This window comes from Carya illinoinensis, chromosome 14, assembly GCF_018687715.1.
Source record: "Carya illinoinensis cultivar Pawnee chromosome 14, C.illinoinensisPawnee_v1, whole genome shotgun sequence".
NCBI classification, from domain to species: Eukaryota; Viridiplantae; Streptophyta; class Magnoliopsida; order Fagales; family Juglandaceae; genus Carya; species Carya illinoinensis.
Genome location: NC_056765.1, coordinates 7,897,725 through 7,911,102, shown reverse-complemented (window position 1 = coordinate 7,911,102; position 13,378 = coordinate 7,897,725). Strand labels below are relative to the sequence as shown.

Here is a 13,378-nt window from a genome sequence, read left to right as displayed (position 1 = left end):
AAACTGGGAAGGGTCCCATGAAATCAATGCCCCAACAATCAAATATTTCAACAACCAACATTGGATTTAATGGCATCATATTCCGGCTGGTAATCCCTCCCAATTTTTGACAGCGCTCACTAGTTTTACAAAATTCATGGGTGTCTTTGAAAATGGTAGGCCAATAGAAGCCACATTGCAAAATTTTAAAAGCAGTTTTCTTTCCAGAAAAGTGGCCACCACATGCTCCAGAGTGACAAAAAGATATCACACTTTGAAATTCGTTATTGGGAACACATCGTCTAATTATCTGATCTGGGCAATATTTAAATAGATATGATCATCCCAAAAGAATTTTCTTACCTCCACAAAAAATTTCCTCTTATCTTGTTGAGTCCAAATGTGAGGAATTTCACCTGTAGCAAGAAAATTAGCAATGTCAGCATACCATGGCACTTGAGATATACCAAAGAGTTGCTCATCTGGAAATGTGTCTTTAATAGGAACTGTCTCTACGGAATCTGAAAGAACAAGTCTAGACAGATGATCAGCAACAACATTCTCAACTCTTTTTTTATCTTTGATTATCAAATCAAATTCTTGCAACAAAAGGATCCATCTAAGTAACCTGGGCTTTGCATCTTTTTTCACTAAAAGGTACTTTAACGCAGCATGATCAGTAAAGATAACAATTTGAGATCCAATCAAATAAGAGCGAAATTTGTCAAGTGCAAAAATTACTGCAAGTAACTCTTTTTCAGTTGTTGAATAATTCATTTGAGCACTGTTTAAAGTTCTACTTGCATAATAAATAACACAAGGCTTTTTGTCCCTACGTTGGCCCAACACAGCTCTAACAGCATAATCACTAGCATCACACATAATCTCAAATGGTAAATTCCAATCAGGTAATTGCATAATTGGGGCTGAAATCAACATACCTTTTAGCTTTGTAAAAGCTAACTCACAATCATCAGTCCACACAAAAGAATTTTCCTTTGACAATAAATTGCACAAAGGTCTAGAAATTGTGCTGAAGCCTTTAATGAACCTCCTGTAAAAACCTGCATGACCTAGAAAAGATCTGATATCCCTGATGTTCTTTGGGATGGGCAATTTAGAAATTAATTCAATTTTGGCCTTGTCCACTTCAAAACCTTGAGAAGAAACAATGTGACCAAGAACAATCCCTTGAGTGACCATAAAATGACACTTCTCCCAGTTTAAAATCAAATTCTTTTCTTTGCATCTAATCAGCACTTTTTCCAAATGAGTCAAACATTCATCAAATGAATCACCAAAAATAGAAAAATCATCCATGAATATTTCAACGAAACGCTCTACCATGTCACTGAATATGCTCATCATGCATCGTTGAAATGTAGCAGGAGCATTACAAAGTCCGAATGGCATCCTTCGATATGCAAAGGTACCAAATGGACATGTAAAAGTGGTCTTTTCTTGGTCTTCAGGAGCAATCTCAATTTGGTTATATCCAGAATAACCATCAAGGAAGCAATAGAACTTATGGCCCGCTACACGTTCAATGATTTGATCCATGAATGGTAGGGGAAAATGATCCTTTCTGGTGACAGAATTCAGTTTTCTGTAATCAATGCACATACGCCAACCAGTAGTAACTCTAGTTGGGATCAATTCATTGTTAGCATTCTTAACTACAGTCACACCAAATTTCTTGGGTACCACCTGCGTGGGACTAACCCATTTATTGTCAGAAATAGGGTAAATGATCCCTACATCCAGAAGTTTTAACACCTCTGCTTTGACAACTTCTTTCATGTTGGGGTTTAGTCTACGCTGTATTTCTCTAGAGGGTTTAGAATTGTCCTCTAGATAAATCCTGTGGGTACAAATCAAAGGACTGATACCTTTGAAATCAGCTATGGTCCATCCTATTGCCTCTTTGTGTTCAATGAGAACACCAATTAATTTTTTCTCCTGAATTTCATCCAGTCTTGATGAAATGACCACTGGTAATGTCTCTGCTTGGCCTAAAAATGCATATTTGAGATCAGCAGGTAGAGGTTTCAAGTCGAGTTTTGGTGTTTGCACACTTGAGGAGAGAGACACGACATCATGAGGTGGTAATTCCTCAAAACGTGTTCTCCATTTATCAATGTCCATTATAGGAGTAGATTCTAGCAAAAAATTCATAGATGCAAGCACAGAATCATCATCAAAGTTTATACCATGAACCAAACAAGCCTCAAGAGGGTCAGAGAAACTTGACAAATCAAATTTATTTTGAACAAGAGTTTGGATCAGATTCACTTCCTGCACATCATCATCATCACCAGGTTGTTTGCAAATATTGAAAATATTCAACTCCAAAGTCATGTTGCCAAAAGAAATTACCATCACACCACTCCTACAATTTATTAAAGCATTTGAGGTCGCAAGAAATGGCCTTCCCAAAATTATAGGAATTTGAGTGCAAACATCAAATACAGGTTCCGTGTCCAAAACAATGAAATCCACTGGAAAATAAAATTTTCCTACTTGAACTAGCACATCCTCAACTATCCCTCTCGGTATTTTAATTGAACGGTCAGCAAGTTGGAGTGCTACCTTGGTGGGTTTAAGCTCACCAAGACCCAACTGCTCATATACCGAGTAGGGTAGGAGGTTAACACTAGCTCTGAGGTCAAGTAAAGCTTTTTCAATTTTAAAATTTCCAATCACGCAGGAAATTGTTGGACAACCCGGGTCTTTGTACTTTGGTGGAGAATTGTTCTGGAGGATGGCGCTTACCTGCTCAGTGAGAAAAGCCTTCTTCTGCACCTTCATCGTACGCTTTACTGTGCACAAATCTTTTAAAAATTTAGCATACGAAGGAATCTGTTTGATTGCATCTAACAAAGGAATGTTGATTTTTACTTGTTTAAAAATTTCAAGAATATCCGCATTTTGAACCAACTTGTGAGAATGTTGCAATCTTTGGGGAAATGGTGTAGGTATTGGGGCTTTCACAGGCACATCTAATTCAACCTTCTCAAGTTCACCATCACTCTTGGAATTTAAAGAGTTGTTGGTCTCATCAACTTTCGTTGTTGAAATACTCTTATCAATTATTTTTCCACTGCGTAGAGTGGTGATGGACTTGGCATGTTCAAATTTTGAATCAGAGGGATTTGAATTTCTTACCTCAAATTTACCTTTTGGATTTGGTTGAGGTTGAGCAGGAAACTTATCCTTTTCTTGAGCATGTCATGCAGAGGTCAAGTAGCTGATAGAACTTCTCATCTCAGTAATGGCCTGCATTGTCTGAGTGTTGATATTGGCTTGCCCCTGCATAAAAGTCTGTAATGTCTCCTCAAGGGTTTTCTTATGTGGAGGCACATAAGGAGTAGAAGAAGATGGCCCTTGAGGATTTTGATTTATATTTGACTCATTCCTCCAACTAAAATTGGGATGATTTCTCCATCCAGGATTATATGTTTCCGAATATGGGGAAGAAAATGGTCTCCGATAAGAATTCATGACATTTGCTTCTTCGTGCAACACCTCTTTAAAAGTAGGGATTGTTGGACAATCCTGAGTTAGGTGTCCACTAATCTCACAAATGCCACAATTTTCTTCTTCTTTTTCACTGGCCTTAACCGGATTTACCTTCCTAAGTTCCATGGCTTCAACTTTTCTTGTCAGACTTGCTATCCTAGCATTCACATCATCATTTCCTTTAAGAACATACATACCTTCTTGAGACATGGCACTGAGTTTCGGCTTATTTGACCGATCAGAACAATCTGTGTTATCCCAAGATTGGGCATTTTCAGCTAATTGGTCAAAATAGTCCCAAGCGTCATCAGGATCTTTATTTAGAAAATCACCATTACACATCATTTCTACAAACTGACGCATTTGAGATGTTAAACCTTCATAGAAGAAACTAATGGTGCGCCAAGTTTCATAGCCATGATGTGGGCAAGTTAGCAACAATTCTTTAAAACGTTCCCAACACTGAAAAAATGTTTCATTTTCCTTTTGAGAAAAATTCATAATATTTCTGCGAACAGTGTTGGTCCTATGAGTAGGAAAAAACTTTTTTAGAAATTCTCTTTGCATTTCTTGCCATGTGCCAATAGATCTTGGTCTCAAGGAGTTCAACCAATTCTTAGCTTTTTCTTTCAAAGAGAATGGAAACAACTTTAATCTAACAACATCATCATTGATAGTTTGGTTTTGTAAAGTTGCACAAACTTCTTCAAATTCTTTTAGATGCAAATAAGGACTTTCTGAATCCAAGCCATGAAACTTGGGAAGTAATTGGATTACTCCCGGTTTTAAATCAAAATTTCCCATATTCGTAGGAAAAATCATACAAGATGGAGTACTTGTCCTTGTAGGCTGCAAATATTCACGCAAAGTTCTCATTTGCAGATTATTTTGTGCCTTTTCATTTTCTAGTTCGTCATGAACACTACCATTGTCAGCCATGGTATTAGATTGAGAATTTTTAGAATCACCTGACAAAGTATCAACCAATTCACTTAAAATGATTTCCTCTCTTCTCAATCTACCCGTTTGATCACGTTGCCACGAGATCATTCATCATAGAGGATTGATCATAGAAAAAATAAAATGCAAAACAAGCAATAAAGTAAAAAAAATTATCACAAAAAAAATTATCACACGTTGCAATCCCCGGCAACGGCGCCAAAAACTTGTTGCGACTAAACTTTGACTCGAATTAATGAATCAAGAATCTCGTGCAGTTTTACCTGCAAGTATACAGGTATTGTAGTATCTTACAGGATCGAATCCACAGGGATTGACTTTTGTGATAAAGAAAATAAATTCAGACAATGAAACAAAATTACGAAAAGAAACGTGCAATCAAATGAAGATTGATAAAATGAATCAAACTAAAATGATAAAATGAATGGAAAAAGACTAAGGTTTCGAGGATCTGTCTAATAATTTATGATATTGTTTCCTATCAATTTACCTCAATTAAACTAGAATAATGATTCTGTTTAATTGGTAGATTTAGCATTTAAGATCGAGAAAAACAGACGCTTATGATTGAGCGTGAACGATTGATGATTAAAACATTTACAAATCTATTTGAATACCATAGGGATTCCTCAAGCATTCACTGTATTCGGAAATCACAATGAATCAAGACGAGTATATAGATAATCAAATTATCCAAATAAAATCTTTCAATCAATCAAGCTCGCAAAATAGATTTTACGTGGATTCGGAAACAATATGTAAATCATTAAACTTCACCTCTAACCTTAGTATGAAAATTTAGCCAACCATACTCATGAAATGAGCCACGGAAATCAAATGAATATTTTCATAATAAAACTAAAATAATCCAGCTGCCAACCAATCAAGAAGTAAAAATTGAATACCGTAAAAACGTAAAACGTGAAATAAGATAGAGTAAAATCCAAACCAGCCGACCCAAGTTCTCCAGGTCTGGAAACAAAGAGAACGAAGAAGCCACTAAGAAAAATAAAAGAATGAAAACTTAGAGGGAGATTCAGTCCTGTCCGTCCTAAAGAAACTAAACAAAAAAAAACAAGTAAAAATGAAAACCAGCCAACTAAGTTCTGGAAAAAAAAAATGCTAAGAACGAAAAGCAACCAAAAAAAAATAAAATGAGAGAAGTCCAAACGAGAGAGCTGGAAAGAGAGCTTCCGCCCGTCTACTCCCCTGGAAAAGCAACCGACTGCTTTCTTTCCTTTCACAACTCTTAAACCAATCGGCACTTTCCTTCTCTACTCAAACCGACCCCACACATCTCTTCTCACCCTCACTATAATCATGCACTGACCGACTGCTTTCTTTCACTTTCAGCACAACATCTCCTCTCTACTTCAGACCGACCCCACACATCTCTTCTTCCACTCACACGTTGCACATACAAGAATAGAGCTAGAAAACAAATAAAATTCTGGCCGACACTTCTGCACCGATCTCTTCAATTTCCCTCACATCCTCACACCTACTTCCACCTCAATGTCTCTCTATCTCTCTTCCACCGATTCCCCCTCCCTCTACACGTCCAGCATCATATATATATATATATAGCTGCTGATAGTCGTCCACTCCTCCAATCACAATAATTTATTCCATCAATCACCACCGAATTCCCACTCTTCACTCCCCTTTAATCACGGCACCTCACTTTCTTCACACATCAAACTCTCCAGCTCTTGCTGCCAAACCGAAAGCAAGCAGAAAAATGAAAGATAAAAGTCAAGAAAAACAGCTGCTTGCCCCCTTGCTTTTCTTCCAAACTGCTGTCCGGCTTTTCTGCATTGGTGTGCTGTCTGTTTTTTTCTGTTCTGCATGTGCATGTGCTGGTTTGTAGGTCCACGTTTTCTGCATCTGTTTTCTGCATCTGTTTTTCTGCATCTTGGTCCGAATAGTCTGTTGTTGGCATGTGATTCTTTTCCAGCGTGATTGTCTGCTGCTTTGAAGGATTTTTCTGCTGCTGTACATGTGCTGCTGCAAGTGTGAGTTGTTGTCCATGTGATGTGCTGCATGGTTGAATTTTCTGCTTTCTGTTCTGCATGTGTACCGATTTGTTTGAGTGCTGTTGTGGGTCCAGCTGTGTGCATGTGATGTCCGAGTGAGTTTGTTTGCTTTTAGCATGTGTGAGTTTGTGTTGCATGCATGTGAGGTGCTTGTCTTGTTTCATGTGAAACAATTGCATTATAAATCTTTTTAAGCACCAAAATACTAGAATTTATCAATTGAATCAAGTAATGTGATCTATTGCATAATTAAGTACTTAAATCATTTTTATTAAACAATTTGTTCGCTTAAGTAACTTAATCATGCAATTTTAGCGTTTCATCACACCCCCCAACTAGCTTATTGCTAGACTCTAGCAAACAAAGCGAATGAATTCATGCAAAGGTGAGATTACCAACTACAATTTCAGAAAATCCAAAAAAAAAATCACATGCTATGAAATAGACTTGTTGAGTTTAAGAACACTGGAGATAGATTAATATGAATTTTGTATCAACTAAGAGATTTATACACAACTTAGATAATCAACCAAGGGAATTACATGTAACAAAGCTTGCTTTCTTTCAAGTGCATGGGAATGGGGTTAGAATTCCAAGATCGACAACCAAGAGACATTAACAATTTCAATCACAACAACCAATCTGAGAAAACCACATGGTCTTACTCTAATTCAAAACCATTGTAGTGGCGGCTTTCACGCTATTACACTTTGAAAGGCACCTATTTTTTTTTTGTAAGGACCCCGGTAATAGGCAGCCTTTTCCACTACACAAACATAATTTTTGTTTTTTTTTTATGTTTTTAGATTTCCTAGTGGGGGAATCGGACCTATGAATGTGCGCCTACCCACACTTTCACAAGTCAGCCCTTACCACTAGTCTACCTAAAGGATTTTTTTTTTTATTTTTTTATTTTATTTTTTATTTTTTTGGATCCCTGGCTTGTCCCTTTTTCTCATTTAATTCATTTCAGATTTCTTCCTAAGCCATTAGGATATGGTTCATTAGAGTCTCAAACAATTGAAGTGTAAATCAACCAACAATGACTCAATGTAGTCTTTCTAGGCCTTCCTGGTAAGTGTTGTGTGTGTTTTAGCAAAACTTTTAACATCTTTCCCTTGGTTTAACAACTAAATAAAATGGATAAGTCCCTCTTTTGACATATACTCATATTTGCACTACATTCCACATGTTTCATGACCTCAACAAATCTTTTTTTTTTATTTATTATTTTTTTTAACACATTTTTAAGAGAATTTTAACACAATTTTAACCGAAAACCCTCCCCCAACTAAATGTGACATTGTCCTCAATGTTCAGCAATTGAATATTCGATGATGTATGCTATACAGACATGAATTGGAGCAAGATAAACACTGCAGAACATATATTGAGACGAAAATGATTAAACAGAGAGAAAAGAATTCACCTGAGATACTCGAGTGCACACAAGGAGTAGATTTCTGTCAAAGTTAAAAACACAAAAGAAAACAAAAAAAGGAAAAACAAAACAAACACATACGGTATATACAATGAGGAATCAGAAATTAATTCTGATACGCAGGATCCTCCAGAGTAGTGGACTCAACCTCTGGAGTAAAATCATCCAAAAATGGTTTCAACCTTTGTCTATTAACCTTAAAAACATTACCATTCTCTGAATTTTCTATCTCAATGGCCCCAAAAGGATAAACAGTTTTTACAACAAAGGGACTAATCCATCGGGATCGAAGTTTGCCAGGAAACAAATGGAGCCTTGAATTATACAACAAAACTTTTTGTGAAGGCTCAAAAGATTTTCGAAAAATATTTTTGTCATGAAAAATTTTCATTCTCTCCTTGGCAATACGAGAATTTTCGCAAGCTTCATTCCTGATTTCCTCTAACTCATTAAGCTGAAACTTACGAAGAGAGCAAGCTTTATCCAAATCAAAATTAAATTTCTTGATTGCCCAATAAGCTTTGTGTTCCAATTCCACAGGTAAGTGACATGCCTTTCCAAAAATGAGTCGATATGGGGACATACCAATCAGGGTTTTAAAAGCAGTACGGTATGCCCAAAGTGCGTCGGTTAGTCGTAAAGACCAATCTTTGCAGCTTGGGTTAACCGTCTTTTCCAAAAAATTTTTGATCTCCCGATTAGATACCTCAACTTGGCCACTTGTCTGTGGATGATAAGGGGTAGCAACCTTATGGATAATACCATATTTTCGCATTAAGGCCTCGAAAGGCTTATTACAAAAATGCTTACCCCCATCACTGATAATGGCTCGAGGTGTTCCAAACCTTGATAAAATATTTTCTTTCAGAAATTTCAGTACCACTTTGTGGTCATTGTTTTTGCATGGAATAGCCTCAATCCATTTGGACACATAATCCACAGCTACCAAAATGTAGAGATTGCCAAAAGAAACTGGGAAGGGTCCCATGAAATCAATGCCCCAACAATCAAATATTTCAACAACCAACATTGGATTTAATGGCATCATATTCCGGCTGGTAATCCCTCCCAATTTTTGACAGCGCTCACTAGTTTTACAAAATTCATGGGTGTCTTTGAAAATGGTAGGCCAATAGAAGCCACATTGCAAAATTTTAAAAGCAGTTTTCTTTCCAGAAAAGTGGCCACCACATGCTCCAGAGTGACAAAAAGATATCACACTTTGAAATTCGTTATTGGGAACACATCGTCTAATTATCTGATCTGGGCAATATTTAAATAGATATGATCATCCCAAAAGAATTTTCTTACCTCCACAAAAAATTTCCTCTTATCTTGTTGAGTCCAAATGTGAGGAATTTCACCTGTAGCAAGAAAATTAGCAATGTCAGCATACCATGGCACTTGAGATATACCAAAGAGTTGCTCATCTGGAAATGTGTCTTTAATAGGAACTGTCTCTACGGAATCTGAAAGAACAAGTCTAGACAGATGATCAGCAACAACATTCTCAACTCTTTTTTTATCTTTGATTATCAAATCAAATTCTTGCAACAAAAGGATCCATCTAAGTAACCTGGGCTTTGCATCTTTTTTCACTAAAAGGTACTTTAACGCAGCATGATCAGTAAAGATAACAATTTGAGATCCAATCAAATAAGAGCGAAATTTGTCAAGTGCAAAAATTACTGCAAGTAACTCTTTTTCAGTTGTTGAATAATTCATTTGAGCACTGTTTAAAGTTCTACTTGCATAATAAATAACACAAGGCTTTTTGTCCCTACGTTGGCCCAACACAGCTCTAACAGCATAATCACTAGCATCACACATAATCTCAAATGGTAAATTCCAATCAGGTAATTGCATAATTGGGGCTGAAATCAACATACCTTTTAGCTTTGTAAAAGCTAACTCACAATCATCAGTCCACACAAAAGAATTTTCCTTTGACAATAAATTGCACAAAGGTCTAGAAATTGTGCTGAAGCCTTTAATGAACCTCCTGTAAAAACCTGCATGACCTAGAAAAGATCTGATATCCCTGATGTTCTTTGGGATGGGCAATTTAGAAATTAATTCAATTTTGGCCTTGTCCACTTCAAAACCTTGAGAAGAAACAATGTGACCAAGAACAATCCCTTGAGTGACCATAAAATGACACTTCTCCCAGTTTAAAATCAAATTCTTTTCTTTGCATCTAATCAGCACTTTTTCCAAATGAGTCAAACATTCATCAAATGAATCACCAAAAATAGAAAAATCATCCATGAATATTTCAACGAAACGCTCTACCATGTCACTGAATATGCTCATCATGCATCGTTGAAATGTAGCAGGAGCATTACAAAGTCCGAATGGCATCCTTCGATATGCAAAGGTACCAAATGGACATGTAAAAGTGGTCTTTTCTTGGTCTTCAGGAGCAATCTCAATTTGGTTATATCCAGAATAACCATCAAGGAAGCAATAGAACTTATGGCCCGCTACACGTTCAATGATTTGATCCATGAATGGTAGGGGAAAATGATCCTTTCTGGTGACAGAATTCAGTTTTCTGTAATCAATGCACATACGCCAACCAGTAGTAACTCTAGTTGGGATCAATTCATTGTTAGCATTCTTAACTACAGTCACACCAAATTTCTTGGGTACCACCTGCGTGGGACTAACCCATTTATTGTCAGAAATAGGGTAAATGATCCCTACATCCAGAAGTTTTAACACCTCTGCTTTGACAACTTCTTTCATGTTGGGGTTTAGTCTACGCTGTATTTCTCTAGAGGGTTTAGAATTGTCCTCTAGATAAATCCTGTGGGTACAAATCAAAGGACTGATACCTTTGAAATCAGCTATGGTCCATCCTATTGCCTCTTTGTGTTCAATGAGAACACCAATTAATTTTTTCTCCTGAATTTCATCCAGTCTTGATGAAATGACCACTGGTAATGTCTCTGCTTGGCCTAAAAATGCATATTTGAGATCAGCAGGTAGAGGTTTCAAGTCGAGTTTTGGTGTTTGCACACTTGAGGAGAGAGACACGACATCATGAGGTGGTAATTCCTCAAAACGTGTTCTCCATTTATCAATGTCCATTATAGGAGTAGATTCTAGCAAAAAATTCATAGATGCAAGCACAGAATCATCATCAAAGTTTATACCATGAACCAAACAAGCCTCAAGAGGGTCAGAGAAACTTGACAAATCAAATTTATTTTGAACAAGAGTTTGGATCAGATTCACTTCCTGCACATCATCATCATCACCAGGTTGTTTGCAAATATTGAAAATATTCAACTCCAAAGTCATGTTGCCAAAAGAAATTACCATCACACCACTCCTACAATTTATTAAAGCATTTGAGGTCGCAAGAAATGGCCTTCCCAAAATTATAGGAATTTGAGTGCAAACATCAAATACAGGTTCCGTGTCCAAAACAATGAAATCCACTGGAAAATAAAATTTTCCTACTTGAACTAGCACATCCTCAACTATCCCTCTCGGTATTTTAATTGAACGGTCAGCAAGTTGGAGTGCTACCTTGGTGGGTTTAAGCTCACCAAGACCCAACTGCTCATATACCGAGTAGGGTAGGAGGTTAACACTAGCTCTGAGGTCAAGTAAAGCTTTTTCAATTTTAAAATTTCCAATCACGCAGGAAATTGTTGGACAACCCGGGTCTTTGTACTTTGGTGGAGAATTGTTCTGGAGGATGGCGCTTACCTGCTCAGTGAGAAAAGCCTTCTTCTGCACCTTCATCGTACGCTTTACTGTGCACAAATCTTTTAAAAATTTAGCATACGAAGGAATCTGTTTGATTGCATCTAACAAAGGAATGTTGATTTTTACTTGTTTAAAAATTTCAAGAATATCCGCATTTTGAACCAACTTGTGAGAATGTTGCAATCTTTGGGGAAATGGTGTAGGTATTGGGGCTTTCACAGGCACATCTAATTCAACCTTCTCAAGTTCACCATCACTCTTGGAATTTAAAGAGTTGTTGGTCTCATCAACTTTCGTTGTTGAAATACTCTTATCAATTATTTTTCCACTGCGTAGAGTGGTGATGGACTTGGCATGTTCAAATTTTGAATCAGAGGGATTTGAATTTCTTACCTCAAATTTACCTTTTGGATTTGGTTGAGGTTGAGCAGGAAACTTATCCTTTTCTTGAGCATGTCATGCAAAGGTCAAGTAGCTGATAGAACTTCTCATCTCAGTAATGGCCTGCATTGTCTGAGTGTTGATATTGGCTTGCCCCTGCATAAAAGTCTGTAATGTCTCCTCAAGGGTTTTCTTATGTGGAGGCACATAAGGAGTAGAAGAAGATGGCCCTTGAGGATTTTGATTTATATTTGACTCATTCCTCCAACTAAAATTGGGATGATTTCTCCATCCAGGATTATATGTTTCCGAATATGGGGAAGAAAATGGTCTCCGATAAGAATTCATGACATTTGCTTCTTCGTGCAACACCTCTTTAAAAGCAGGGATTGTTGGACAATCCTGAGTTAGGTGTCCACTAATCTCACAAATGCCACAATTTTCTTCTTCTTTTTCACTGGCCTTAACCGGATTTACCTTCCTAAGTTCCATGGCTTCAACTTTTCTTGTCAGACTTGCTATCCTAGCATTCACATCATCATTTCCTTTAAGAACATACATACCTTCTTGAGACATGGCACTGAGTTTCGGCTTATTTGACCGATCAGAACAATCTGTGTTATCCCAAGATTGGGCATTTTCAGCTAACTGGTCAAAATAGTCCCAAGCGTCATCAGGATCTTTATTTAGAAAATCACCATTACACATCATTTCTACAAACTGACGCATTTGAGATGTTAAACCTTCATAGAAGAAACTAATGGTGCGCCAAGTTTCATAGCCATGATGTGGGCAAGTTAGCAACAATTCTTTAAAACGTTCCCAACACTGAAAAAATGTTTCATTTTCCTTTTGAGAAAAATTCATAATATTTCTGCGAACAGTGTTGGTCCTATGAGTAGGAAAAAACTTTTTTAGAAATTCTCTTTGCATTTCTTGCCATGTGCCAATAGATCTTGGTCTCAAGGAGTTCAACCAATTCTTAGCTTTTTCTTTCAAAGAGAATGGAAACAACTTTAATCTAACAACATCATCATTGATAGTTTGGTTTTGTAAAGTTGCACAAACTTCTTCAAATTCTTTTAGATGCAAATAAGGACTTTCTGAATCCAAGCCATGAAACTTGGGAAGTAATTGGATTACTCCCGGTTTTAAATCAAAATTTCCCATATTCGTAGGAAAAATCATACAAGATGGAGTACTTGTCCTTGTAGGCTGCAAATATTCACGCAAAGTTCTCATTTGCAGATTATTTTGTGCCTTTTCATTTTCTAGTTCGTCATGAACACTACCATTGTCAGCCATGGTATTAGATTGAGAATTTTTAGAATCACCTGACAAA

General features: G+C 36.9%; 2 non-coding genes across 2 annotated transcripts; both read left to right on the top strand.

Annotated features, from left to right (window-relative positions):
- Window positions 1-3,910: 3,910 nt before the first annotated feature.
- On the top strand, window positions 3,911-4,014 carry LOC122295256. The gene has a single exon (XR_006237918.1). It is a non-coding gene; the product is annotated as a small nucleolar RNA R71 (small nucleolar RNA).
- An 8,800-nt stretch (window positions 4,015-12,814) lies between these two features.
- LOC122295255 lies at window positions 12,815-12,918 on the top strand. Its single transcript, XR_006237917.1, has one exon. It is a non-coding gene; the product is annotated as a small nucleolar RNA R71 (small nucleolar RNA).
- The last annotated feature ends 460 nt before the right edge of the window (window positions 12,919-13,378 follow it).